Consider the following 11,771-nt stretch of genomic DNA (forward strand, 5'->3'; position numbering starts at 1 on the left):
CTGTGCTCTGTTGTATCGGCTTGCGTGTTACCGTGTTAGTGTGTACTAGTGTTATTACGTGTCTCGTCCCATGTATTTATTTGAGGTTTACATCTCGCTCTTTGTTTGGGTTACAGCCCTGTGTTATTTATATATATATATATATACATGTTTGTTTTGAGCTTTGTCCCCATCATGTTCATGACGTACACTATTTTGGGTAGAGAAATAAAAAAAGCTGTATTTCGTATTCCTGCGCCTGTCTGCTATCATTCATTATACAACGTGACAGAATAATCAACCCATCTAATGGAGACAGCGGGAAAGGCAGAGCTGGCGACCATCATAGGGACAGTCCAGCATCACAAGGACTATCTCTCCAGACTCGGCAGCGCCATGGACAGCGTACTGGCAACCATCCTGCGTTTGGAGGGGAATGTGCAGTCCCTCCAGTCTCCAGCACCAGTTCTGGCACCAGCTCCCACACCACCACTACATTCCTCCGCCCCTCAAGTGGATTTACCGGAGGACTAACAGGATCTGCAGCGGGTTTTCTCTAAGACTCTCTAGAATTTCTCTAGAATTACCACCTTATTTTAAGAATGTGAAATGTCAGAATAATAGCAGAGTGATTTATTTAAGCTTATATTTCTTTCATCACATTCTCAGTGGGTCAAGAGTTTACATACACTCAATTAGTATTTGGTAGCATTGCCTTTAAATTGTTTAACTTGGATCAAACGTTTCGGGTAGCTTTCCATAAGCTTCCCACAATAAGTTGGGTGAATTATGGCCCATTCCTCCTGACAGAGCTGGTGTAACTGAGTCAGGTTTGTAGGCCTCCTTGCACGCACACGCTTTTTCAGTTCTGCCCACAAATGTTCTATACGATTGAGGTCAGGGCTTTGTAATGGCCACTCCAATACCTTGCCTTTGTTGTCCTTAAGCCATTTTGCCACAACTTTGTAAGTATGCTTGGGGTCATTGTCCATTTGGAAGACCCATTTGCGACCAAGCTTTAACTTCCTGACTGATGTCTTGATGTTGGTTCAATATATCCACATAATTTTCCTACCTCATGATGCCATCTATTTTGTGAAGTGCACCAGTTCCTCCTATCGTTCTTTTTTTACATCCATTATTAGACAGTGGCAACGATGATGATTATGAACATGGTATTTTGCCTGCTAATGCCTGCAATGCAGTGAAGAAAACAATATGACAATAACGTCTAATGTAACTGGCCCCTCTAACAGTACAACTGGCCCCAGCTTGGCCCCCTCAGTTGAAATGGTCTAGAACCGCCACTGCAACAAAGTCAAAGAATTGGAGTGGCTTTACAAAGCCCTGACCTCAATCCCATAGAAAATGTGTGGGCAGAATTGAAAAAGCGTGTGTGAGCAAGGAGGCCTACAAACCTGACTCTGTCAAGAGGAATGGGCCATAATTCACCCAATTTATTGTGGGAAGCTTATGGAAGGCTACCCGAAACATATGACCCAAGTTAAACAACTTAAAGGCAATGCTACCAAATACTAATTGAGTGTATGTAAACTTCTGACCCACTGAGAATGTGATGAAAGAAATAAAACCTGAAAAAAATGAATCATTCTCTCTACTATTATTCTGACATTTCTCCTTCTTAAAATAAAGTGGTGATCCTAAATGACCTAAGACAGGGAATTTTTACTAGGATTAAATGTCAGGAATTGTGACAAACTGAGTTTAAATGTATTTGGTTAAGGTGTATGTAAACCTCCGACTTCAACAGTATACGTGTTTGTTTGGGCTTCGTCCCCGTCATGTTCATGACGTACGCTATTTTGGGTAGAGAAATAAAACCCTCTATTTCGTATTCATGCGCCTGTCTCCTATCATTATACTGTACAACGTGACATGTAATAAGCCTGTTGCCCAGCACAGAGACCAATTAAAATTTTGCAGACTATTGAGTAATACCATTAACGTATCTTTGTATTTTATTTATTTATTGGCCTCCCGAGTGGCGCAGCAGTCTAAGGCACTGCATCGCAGTGCTTGAGGCATCACTACAGACCCTAATATGGAAATTATTGTCACGTCCTGACCAGTAAAAGGGGTTATTTGTTATTGTAGTGTGGTCAGGGTGTGGCAGGGGGTGTTTGTTTAGTGTGTTTGGGTGTTTTGGTTTATGTTCTATGTGGGTTTTTTAGTTTTTCTATATCTATGTTAGTTTTGGGAACAACCTCCAATTAGAGGAAGCTGGTTGTTGTTGCTTCTAATTGGAGGCCATATTTAAGTGGGTTTATTTTCTCTTGTGTTTGTGGGGGGTTGTTTCCCTGTATAGTCTGAGCACCTTACGGGACTGTTTTTCGTCATTTGTTTTGTGTAAGTGTATTTTGGTTTTTCCTTCAAATAAAAAGATGATTCATATACCCGCTACGTTTTGGTCCACTACCTACAACGACGCTTGTGACAGAACCACCCACCAACGAAGAACCAAGCAGCGGAGGAAGGAGCAGCATCAAAAGTATAGGGAGTCATGGACCTGGGAGGAGATCCTGGATGGGGCAGGACCATGGCACCAGGTTGGGGAGTACCGGCCCCCGAAGAAGGAGCTGGAGGCAGCAAAGGCTGAGCGTCGGAGGTACGAGGCACTATATCCTCCATTTCAGGAGGTGAGGAGGCAGCCCCCCCAATTTTTTTTTTGGGGGGGGGCACACGGGGAGTTGGAGTAACTCAGGCAATAGGCCTGAACCAACTCCTCGTGCTTATTATGGGGAGCGTTTGGCGGAGACAGCACCGTGCTATGCGGAAGTGCGCACGGTCTCGCCCATCCGCACGCACAGTCCGGTATGAGCGATACCAGCCCCCCCGCAAGTGCCGTGCTAGAGTGGGCATCCAGCCAGGGAGAAGTACCCTGCGCCTGCTCTACGCACGGCAGCCATCATGCCTTAGCACAGCCCAGTTCGCCCTGTGCCAGCACTCTGCCCGTGCCGGGCTACAGTAACAATCCAGCCAGGACAGGTGCCCCGTCCAGAGCTTCCGGCGACGTCCTACAGTCCGGAGCCGGCAGAGACGGCCCACAGTCCGGAGCCGGCAGAGACGGCCCACAGTCCGGAGCCTGCAGAGACGGCCCACAGTCCGGAGCCTGCAGAGACGGCCCACAGTCCGGAGCCTGCAGAGACGGCCCACAGTCCGGAGCCTGCAGAGGCGGCCCACAGTCCGGAGCCTGCAGAGGCGGCCCACAGTCCGGAGCCTGCAGAGGCGGCCCACAGTCCGGAGCCTGCAGAGACGGCCCACAGTCCAGAGCCTGCAGAGACGGCCCACAGTCCGAGGTCTCCAGAGACGGCCCACAGCCCGAGGTCTCCAGCGACGCGCCTCAGCCCGAGGTCTCCAGCGACGCGCCTCAGCCCGAGGTCTCCAGCGACGCGCCTCAGCCCGAGGTCTCCAGCGACGCGCCTCAGCCCGAGGTCTCCAGCGACGCACCTTAGCCCAGAGCCTTTAGCAGTGGACGCGCCTCAGCCCGAGGTCTCCAGCAACGCGCCTCAGCCCGAGGTCTCCAGCGACGCGCCTCAGCCCGAGGTCTCCAGCGACACACCTTAGCCCAGAGCCTTTAGCAGTGGTCTACAGCCATGAGCCTTCAAGGGGGGTGGGCAGGTTAGGATGGGGACTAAAGCCGGACCCTGAGCCACCTCCGTAGTTGGAGGATTGGGGAGGGGGGGGGGGGGTGTAGCACGGGAGCCGTCGGTGACGGTAGCCACCCTCCCTTCCCTCCCTTTAGTTTGGGGTTATTTTTGTGGGGCTTTGTGTTTCGGTGCATCCGGGGTCTGCACCTTTGGGGGGGGGGGGGTACTGTCACATCCTGACCAGTAAAAGGGGTTGTTTGTTATTGTAGTGTGGTGAGGGCGTGGCAGGGGGTGTTTGTTTAGTGTGTTTGGGGGTTTTGGTTTATGTTCTATGTTTTCTATTTCTATGTGGGTTTTCTAGTTTTTCTATATCTATGTCCGTTTTGGGAACGACCTCCAATTAGAGCCAGCTGGTTGTTGTTGCTTCTAATTGGAGGCCATATTTAAGTGGGTTTATTTTCTCTTGTGTTTGTGGGTGGTTGTTTCCCTGTATAGTCTGAGCACCTTACGGGACTGTTTTTCGTCGTTTGTTTTGTGTAAGTGTATTTTGGTTTTTCCTTCAAATAAAAAGAAGATGATTCATATACCCACTGCGTTTTGGTCCACTACCTACAACGACGCTTGTGACAATTATAATCTAGTATTGGCATTTGCATTCCCTCAGTTTGAATGTACCTGTCATACAATGAGAGACAAAGGCCTATTTCAGTCTTTGCACATTTCTAATGGATAAATGTATCCTACCAAATGAATGCTTACATTCATTTCTTGTGTAGTGGTTCATCTATTTGTAGAATATGCCTATGCATCACTGAACACTAGGCGATGTGTCACCTCCACAATTGCTCTCTTCCCAGAAATAAAATGAGCAATGAGATTTTCTGGAAAAGTACTCAATTATGAAATGTAACACTGAATCCTAGACCAGACAGCCAAAGAGAAAATTAATTTTCCAATATATAATTGTGATATTAAATATGCATGTATGCATGGCAGGACAGGGAACATATGCACCCCTTTTCAGCTGGAGAAAACACAGACTAACTAAACTGGGACAAAGCCACTGCAATGTTGGAGCTAGAAACATTAGCATTTCACTGCAGATGCAATAACATCTGCAAAATATGTGTATGAGATAAATAAAATTTACATTTGAATAGCAGCACAATTTTGTGTTATGAACCATGTAATGATGCAAATCCATTTCAAGAGTCTCAAATTGTTAGGTTTTCTTGTGATGGTGAGAAAAGTGTTATGCATGAATTTCCCCTAGACTTTCCTATTCTACTAAATCATCAGTGACAGGCTATAGTCAGAGTTTCTTTTCTATAGTAGCTTGGAGAGGTAAAACGAACTTCCTCAATACATGACGACCCTTGATAGAATTAGGCTACTGTGTCCCTGATCTTTTCCGATTCCCATTAATGCAATTAGTTTTATGAGTACTGTCTGAACAAGGAGTCACTGCCTCTTATTGTACAGAGTAAGCCTATGTAAGGCTTTCACCCAAACCAAACAGGGTAAAGAATAGAATTAGATCAGAGAGGAAATTAATCTTCTTAATCGAACAAAAGCAATTAAAATAACAGCAAGCTCAGACTGTGCTCAATACACAGCCAAAATTAGGGTAGCCTCACGCTCAGTAAGGAAAGGCTCAATTATCACCTGAGCAAGGTATCTGGAAAACTGATGCCCATGTGAAACCCACAAGCCAAGGCTCGTGCGAGGCTACTTACAATTGTCACGACTTCCACCGAAGGTGGCTCCTCTCCCTGTTCGGGCGGTGCTCGGCGGTCGTCGTCGCCGGCCTACTAGCTGCTACCGATCCATTTTTCCTTTTCGTTAGCGTCTGTCTGTTTTGTTTACACCTGTGTCCTATTAGTTAATTTGGGTGGGTTTATTAACCTCCGCTGCCTGCTAGTCTTTGTGGGGGATTATTTGCTGTTGTTGCTACGTTAGGGGGTGCGTGTTTGCGCCACAGGGTCCCCCCCCCCCCCCCCCCCCCCCCCCCCCCCCTCACGGTCGTGTTGTACCGTTTGTAGTGTATTTAGGAGTAGAGGTTTCTCCTCCGTGTGTTACATTTATTTCTCTGTGTGTGGCGACTTCGTTGGGTGTGTTTCCCCACCTGTTGTTGTCGTGTTTTGGGACGTTCAATAAACGATTGTGCTACTGGAAATTCCTTGCTCTCCTGCTCCTGACTCCTGCACCTACCTCTTCTTAGGAGGCACCTAACATACATCTGAAACTCAAAGTACTCATGGATGACTTCCTAATATCCAAAATAGCCTAAAGGTGATAAAGCTACCAAATATCTGCTCTAACATCATGTTTGATTTGTCGACTGTGAACTTTAACAGAAGCCCTTCGCTCACTGAAAAAGCCATGCATGAATCATACTTATTTCCCACACATTCTCTTTTTTCTCTATCAGCAGCATTTGTGCTCAGGGGGCATTTACATGTTCAATGTGACTCAATTATTACATTTAGAAAACAGCTAAGAAGTAAGTCAATTCAATGAGATAGGAAAACGCAATTAGGACAAGTTATTTTTTTCTCAAATCAAATCAAATTTTATTTGTCACATACACATGATTAGCAGATGTTAATGCAAGTGTAGCGAAATGCTTAAGCTTCAAGTTCCGACCATGCAGTAATATCTAACAAGTAATCTAACCTAACAATTTCACAACAACTACCTTATACACACAAATGTAAAGGAATGAATAAGAATATGTACATAAAAATATATGAATGAGCGATGGCCGAACGGCATAGGCAAGATGCAGTAGATGGTATAGAGTACAGTATATACATATGAGATGAGTAATGTAGGGTATGTAAACATTATATAAAGTGGCAATAGTTTAAAGTGGCTAGTGATACATTTATTACATACATTTTTCCATTATTAAAGTGGCCAGAGATAAGTCAGTATGCTGGCAGCAGCCACTCAATGTTAGTGACAGCTGTTTAACAGTCTGATGGCCTTGAGATAGAAGCTGTTTTTCAGTCTCTCGGTCCCCGCTTTGATGCACCTGTACTGACCCCGCCTTCTGGATGATAGCGGGGTGAACAGGCAGTGGCTCGGGTGGTTGTTGTCCTTGATGATCTTTTTGGCCTTTCTGTGACATCGGGTGGTGTAGGTGTCCTGGAGGGCAGGTAGTTTGCCCCCGGTGATGCGTTGTGCAGACCTCACTACCCTCTGGAGAGCCTTACGGTTGTGGGCAGAGCAGTTGCCATACCAGGCGGTGATACAGCCCGACAGGACGCTCTCGATTGTGCATCTGTAAAGGTTTGTGAGTGTTTTTGGTGACAAGCCGAATTTCTTCAGCCTCCTGAGGTTGAAGAGGCACTGCTGCGCCTTCTTCACCACGCTGTCTGTGTGGGTGGACCATTTCAGTTTGTCCGTGATGTGCTGAGGAACTTAAAACTTTCCACCTTCTCCACTACTGTCCCGTCGATGTGGATAGGGGGCTGCTCCCTCTGCTGTTTCCTGAAGTCCACGATCATCTCCTTTGTTTTGTTGACATTGAGTGTGAGGTTATTTTCCTGACACCACACTCCGAGGGCCCTCACCTCCTCCATGTAGGCCGTCTCGTCATTGTTGGTAATCAAGCCTACGACTGTAGTGTCGTCTGCAAACTTGATAACTGAATTGGAGGCGTGCATGGCCACGCAGTCATGGGTGAACAGGGAGTGCAGGAGAGGGCTGAGAACGCACCCTTGTGGGACCCCAGTGTTGAGGATCAGCGGGGTTGATATGTTGTTACCTACCCTCACCACCTGGGGGCGGCCCGTCAGGAAGTGCAGGACCTAGTTGCACAGGGCGGGTCTAGACCCAGGGTCTTAATGACGAGTTTGGAGGGTACTATGGTGTTAAATGCTGAGCTGTAGTCGATGAACCGCATTCTTACATAGGCATTCCTCTTGTCCAGATGGGTTAGGGCAGTGTGCAGTGTGATTGCGATTGCGTCGTCTGTGGACCTATTGGGGCGGTAAGCAAATTGGAGTGTGTCTAGGGTGTCAGGTAGGGTGGAGGTGATATGGTCCTTGACTAGTCTCTCAAAGCACTTCATAATGACGGAAGTGAGTGCTACGGGGCGATAGTCATTTAGCTCAGTTACCTTCGCTTTCTTGGGAACAGGAACAATGGTGGCCCTCTTTTTAATTTGTAATTTTATTTCACCTTTATTTAACCAGGTAGGCAAGTTGAGAACAAGTTCTCATTTACAACTGCGACCTGGCCAAGATAAAGCAAAGCAATGTGATACAGACAACAACACAGAGTTACACATGGAGTAAACAAACAAGCCAATAACACAATAAACAAGTCAATGATACAGTAGAAAAAAGAAAGTCTATATACAGTTTGCGCAAAAGGCATGAGGAGGTAGGCAATAAATAGGCCATAGGAGCAAATAATTACAATTTAGCAGATTAACACTGGAGTGATAAATTAGCATATGAAGATGTGCATGTAGAGATACTGGTGTGCAAAAAGAGCAGAAAAGTAAATAAAATAAAAACAGTAAGGGGATGAGGTAGGTAGATAGGCTGGGCAATGTACAGATGGGCTATGTACAGCTGCAGCGATTGGTTAGCTGCTCAGATAGCTGATGTTTAAAGTTGGTGAGGGAAATAAAACTCTCCAACTTCAGCGATTTTTGCAATTCGTTCCAGTCACTGGCAGCAGAGAACTGGAATGAAAGGCGGCCAAAGGAGGTTTTGGCTTTGGGGATGATCAGTGAGATATACCTGCTGGAACGTGAGCTACGGTGAGTGTTGTTATCGTGACCAGTGAACTGAGATAAGGTGGAGCTTTACCAAGCATAGTCTTATAGATGACCTGGAGCCAGTGGGTCTGGTGATGAATATGTAGCGAGGGCCAGCCGACTAGAGCATACAGGTCGCAGTGGTGGGTGGTATAAGGTGATTTGGTAACAAAACGGATGGCACTGTGATAGACTGCATCCAGTTTGCTGAGTAGAGTACTGGAAGCTATTTTGTAGATGACATCGCCGAAGTCGAGGACCGGTAGGATAGTCAGTTTTACTAGGGTAAGTTTGGCGGCGTGAGTGAAGGAGGCTTTGTTGCGAAATAGAAAGCCGATTCTAGATTTGATTTTGGATTGGAGATGTTTAATATGAGTCTGGAAGGAGAGTTTACAGTCTAGCCAGACACCTAGGTATTTGTAGTGGTCCACATATTCTAGGTCAGAACTGTCCAGGGTGGTGATGCTAGTCGGGCGGGCGGGTGCGGGCAGCGAACGGTTGAAAAGCATGCATTTGGTTTTACTAGTGTTTAAGAGCAGTTGGAGGCCATGGAAGGAGTGTTGTATGGCATTGAAGCTTGTTTGGAGGTTAGTGTCCAAGGAAGGGCCAGAAGTATACAGAATAGTGTCGTCTGCGTAGAGGTGGATCTGGGAATCGCCCGCAGCAAGAGCGACATCATTGATATATACAGAGAAAAGAGTCGGCCCGAGAATTGAACCCTGTGGCACCCCCATAGAGATTGCCAGAGGTCCGGACAACATGCCCTCCGATTTGACACACTGAACTCTGTCTGCAAAGTAGTTGGTGAACCAGGCGAGGCAGTCGTTAGAAAAACCAAGGCTATTGAGTCTGCCGATTAGAATACGGTGATTGACAGAGTCGAAAGCCTTGGCCAGGTCGATGAAGACGGCTGCACAGTACTGTCTTTTATCAATGGTGGTCATGATATCATTTAGTACCTTGAGCGTGGCTGTTCCCACATCTTGAAGCATGTGGGAACAGCAGACTGGGATAAGGATTGATTGAATATGTCCGTAAACACACCAGCCAGCTGGTCTGCGCATGCTCTGAAGAGGCGGCTGGGGATGCCGTCTGGGCCGGCAGCCTTGCGAGGGTTAACATGTTTAAATGTTTTACTCACGTTGGCTGCAGTGAAGGAGAGCCAGCAGGTTTTGGTAGCGGGCCGGGCTGTGTCAATGGCACTGTTGAACCTCAAAGCGAGCAAAGAAGTTGTTCAGTTTGTCTGGGAGCAAGACATCGTGGTCCGCGACTGGGCTGGTTTTCCTTTTGTAGTCCGTGATTGACTGTAGACCCTGCCACATACCTCTCGTGTCTGAGCCGTTGAATTGTGACTCTACTTCGTCTCTATACTGACCCTTAGCTTGTTTGATTGCCTTGTGGAGGGAATAGCTACACTGTTTGTATTCGGTCATGTTTCCGGTCACCTTGCCATGATTAAAAGCAGTGGTTCTCTCTTTAAGTTTTGTGCGAATGCTGCCATCAATCCACGGTTTCTGGTTGGGGAATGTTTTAATAGACGCTGTGGGTACATCACCGATGCACTTGCTAATAAAGTCGCTCACCGAATCAGCGTATTGATCAATGTTATTGTCCGACGCTATGTGGAACATATCCCAGTCCACGTGATCGAAGCTATCTTGAAGCGTGGAATCCGATTGGTCGGACCAGCGTTGAACAGACCTGAGCACGGGCGCTTCCTGTTTTAGTTTCTGTCTATAGGCTGGGAGCAACAAAATGGAGTCATGGTCAGATTTTCCGAAAGGAGGGTGGGGAAGGGCTTTATATGCGTAGCGGAAGTTAGAATAACAATGATCCAGGGTTTTGCTAGCCCGGGTCGAGCATTCGATATTAAAGTGATGGTCATGGAATCCATGGGAGAGATTAAACAAGTCCATCTAACCCCCTTTATTTTAAGGAATTAAGGAATTAACATGATTCCAGAATTCTCCCTGCTTGTCCACTTGACAACAGCCCAGGGTCTATTCACCACTAAGAGGTTTTGTTTGCTACATGTACTTAACCGCTTATTTCTGGCACTAAACGGTCACCATATATTCTTTCATACATTTTTTCAACTGGTACCAGGGGACATAGGGATGAGTCTTGTGAGGCCTGTGGGACTTTCCTTGGGTTGCACTACAATCACTGATCTATCGGAATAGAATGAAAAGGCATAGAGCATCATGCATTGTAACCATTTAGAGGAGGAAAACACGAAGTTTCAAGTTAAAGTCTCAAGAGAAAGAGGCACAAATGTAGTCTTGGCCCTGCCACTGATAGCCAGCAAAGAGAGAGCAGAATGGTAGATACCGCTGTTTGTCTGGAGTGAAATTGAAGGGAATGTGAGACAATTCATTTGATTTATTCCACCCTGGATTCAGTTGCCTTCAATATGTAACAATGTTCATTGAACAACAATGAAGGCATTGTGTTTAGAACCAACTAACAGATTCAAAGCAACAAATATGCCCATTTTCTGAGTATGCTGCATTTATTCACACTGGTGCATGATCACATCTTTGATCACATACGCAAGGCTAACCGGAAATGAGTCATAGATGGTGGATTCCCATAAAAGAAACAGAAGTGGCAGTGAGATTGTTAAGAAAGAAGTGATAACAGGGGTGGCATTAAGTGTTGAGGAGGATCAGTTGAAATGGAAGATTCTGTGATGCCCACCGGTTGGTGTGATGGAGAGCATGGGGAAACGGAGAAGACATTGTCTGTCCTGCTGAGCTTTGATGTAGAGTCTTTGTCAACAAGGTCAAGTTAGGAAGTGTAAGTTATCCCATGAGAACTTTTGTTTTCCGAAAATGCCAGTTTATGGGCATGTTGCAGTAGTGTGTAGTAGGGAGATCCCTAGATGTGAGAAGTGTGCAGGAGCAGTGTCGGGAGTGGTAGTGGAAGATGGGTACTGGGTGAGGGATATTGAGAGGATTCCTGTGGATAGACAGAACCCAAGAGAGAACGATGGGAAGAATATGTGCTTCAGTAAGGTGTGATTTTTAGTATTCATAGCCATGGTTGTCAATTGTACTGTATAAATGGATCGGAAGTCACAGAAAATAGAGGTAGTGGTGGCTGCCGCACAGAAGTACTTTGGATTGCAAGGATTTTTTTCAGAACAGTTGCATGGGTGTTGAGTGGTAGCGTTCTATCTTCTCAGACCGCTGGAATAGGATTAGATAGGGTTAAATAGTGGAATGGGGTGTTTTTTTAATGTTTTTTTTAAGGGTTAATAGTTGGCAGGGCAATTTTAATTTTCTCAAATTTTGTGTAATTTAATGTAGGTCCATAATTTAATTTAGGTACAGTAGGCAGTGAAATGCCTCACACACCAGTACAGTAGATGGCGGTATATGCACTTTCAATTGGATGCGATCCACCAA

The sequence above is a fragment of the Salmo salar genome, chromosome 15, assembly GCF_965601325.2.
Source record: "Salmo salar chromosome 15, fSalSal1, whole genome shotgun sequence".
NCBI lineage: Eukaryota > Metazoa > Chordata > Actinopteri > Salmoniformes > Salmonidae > Salmo > Salmo salar.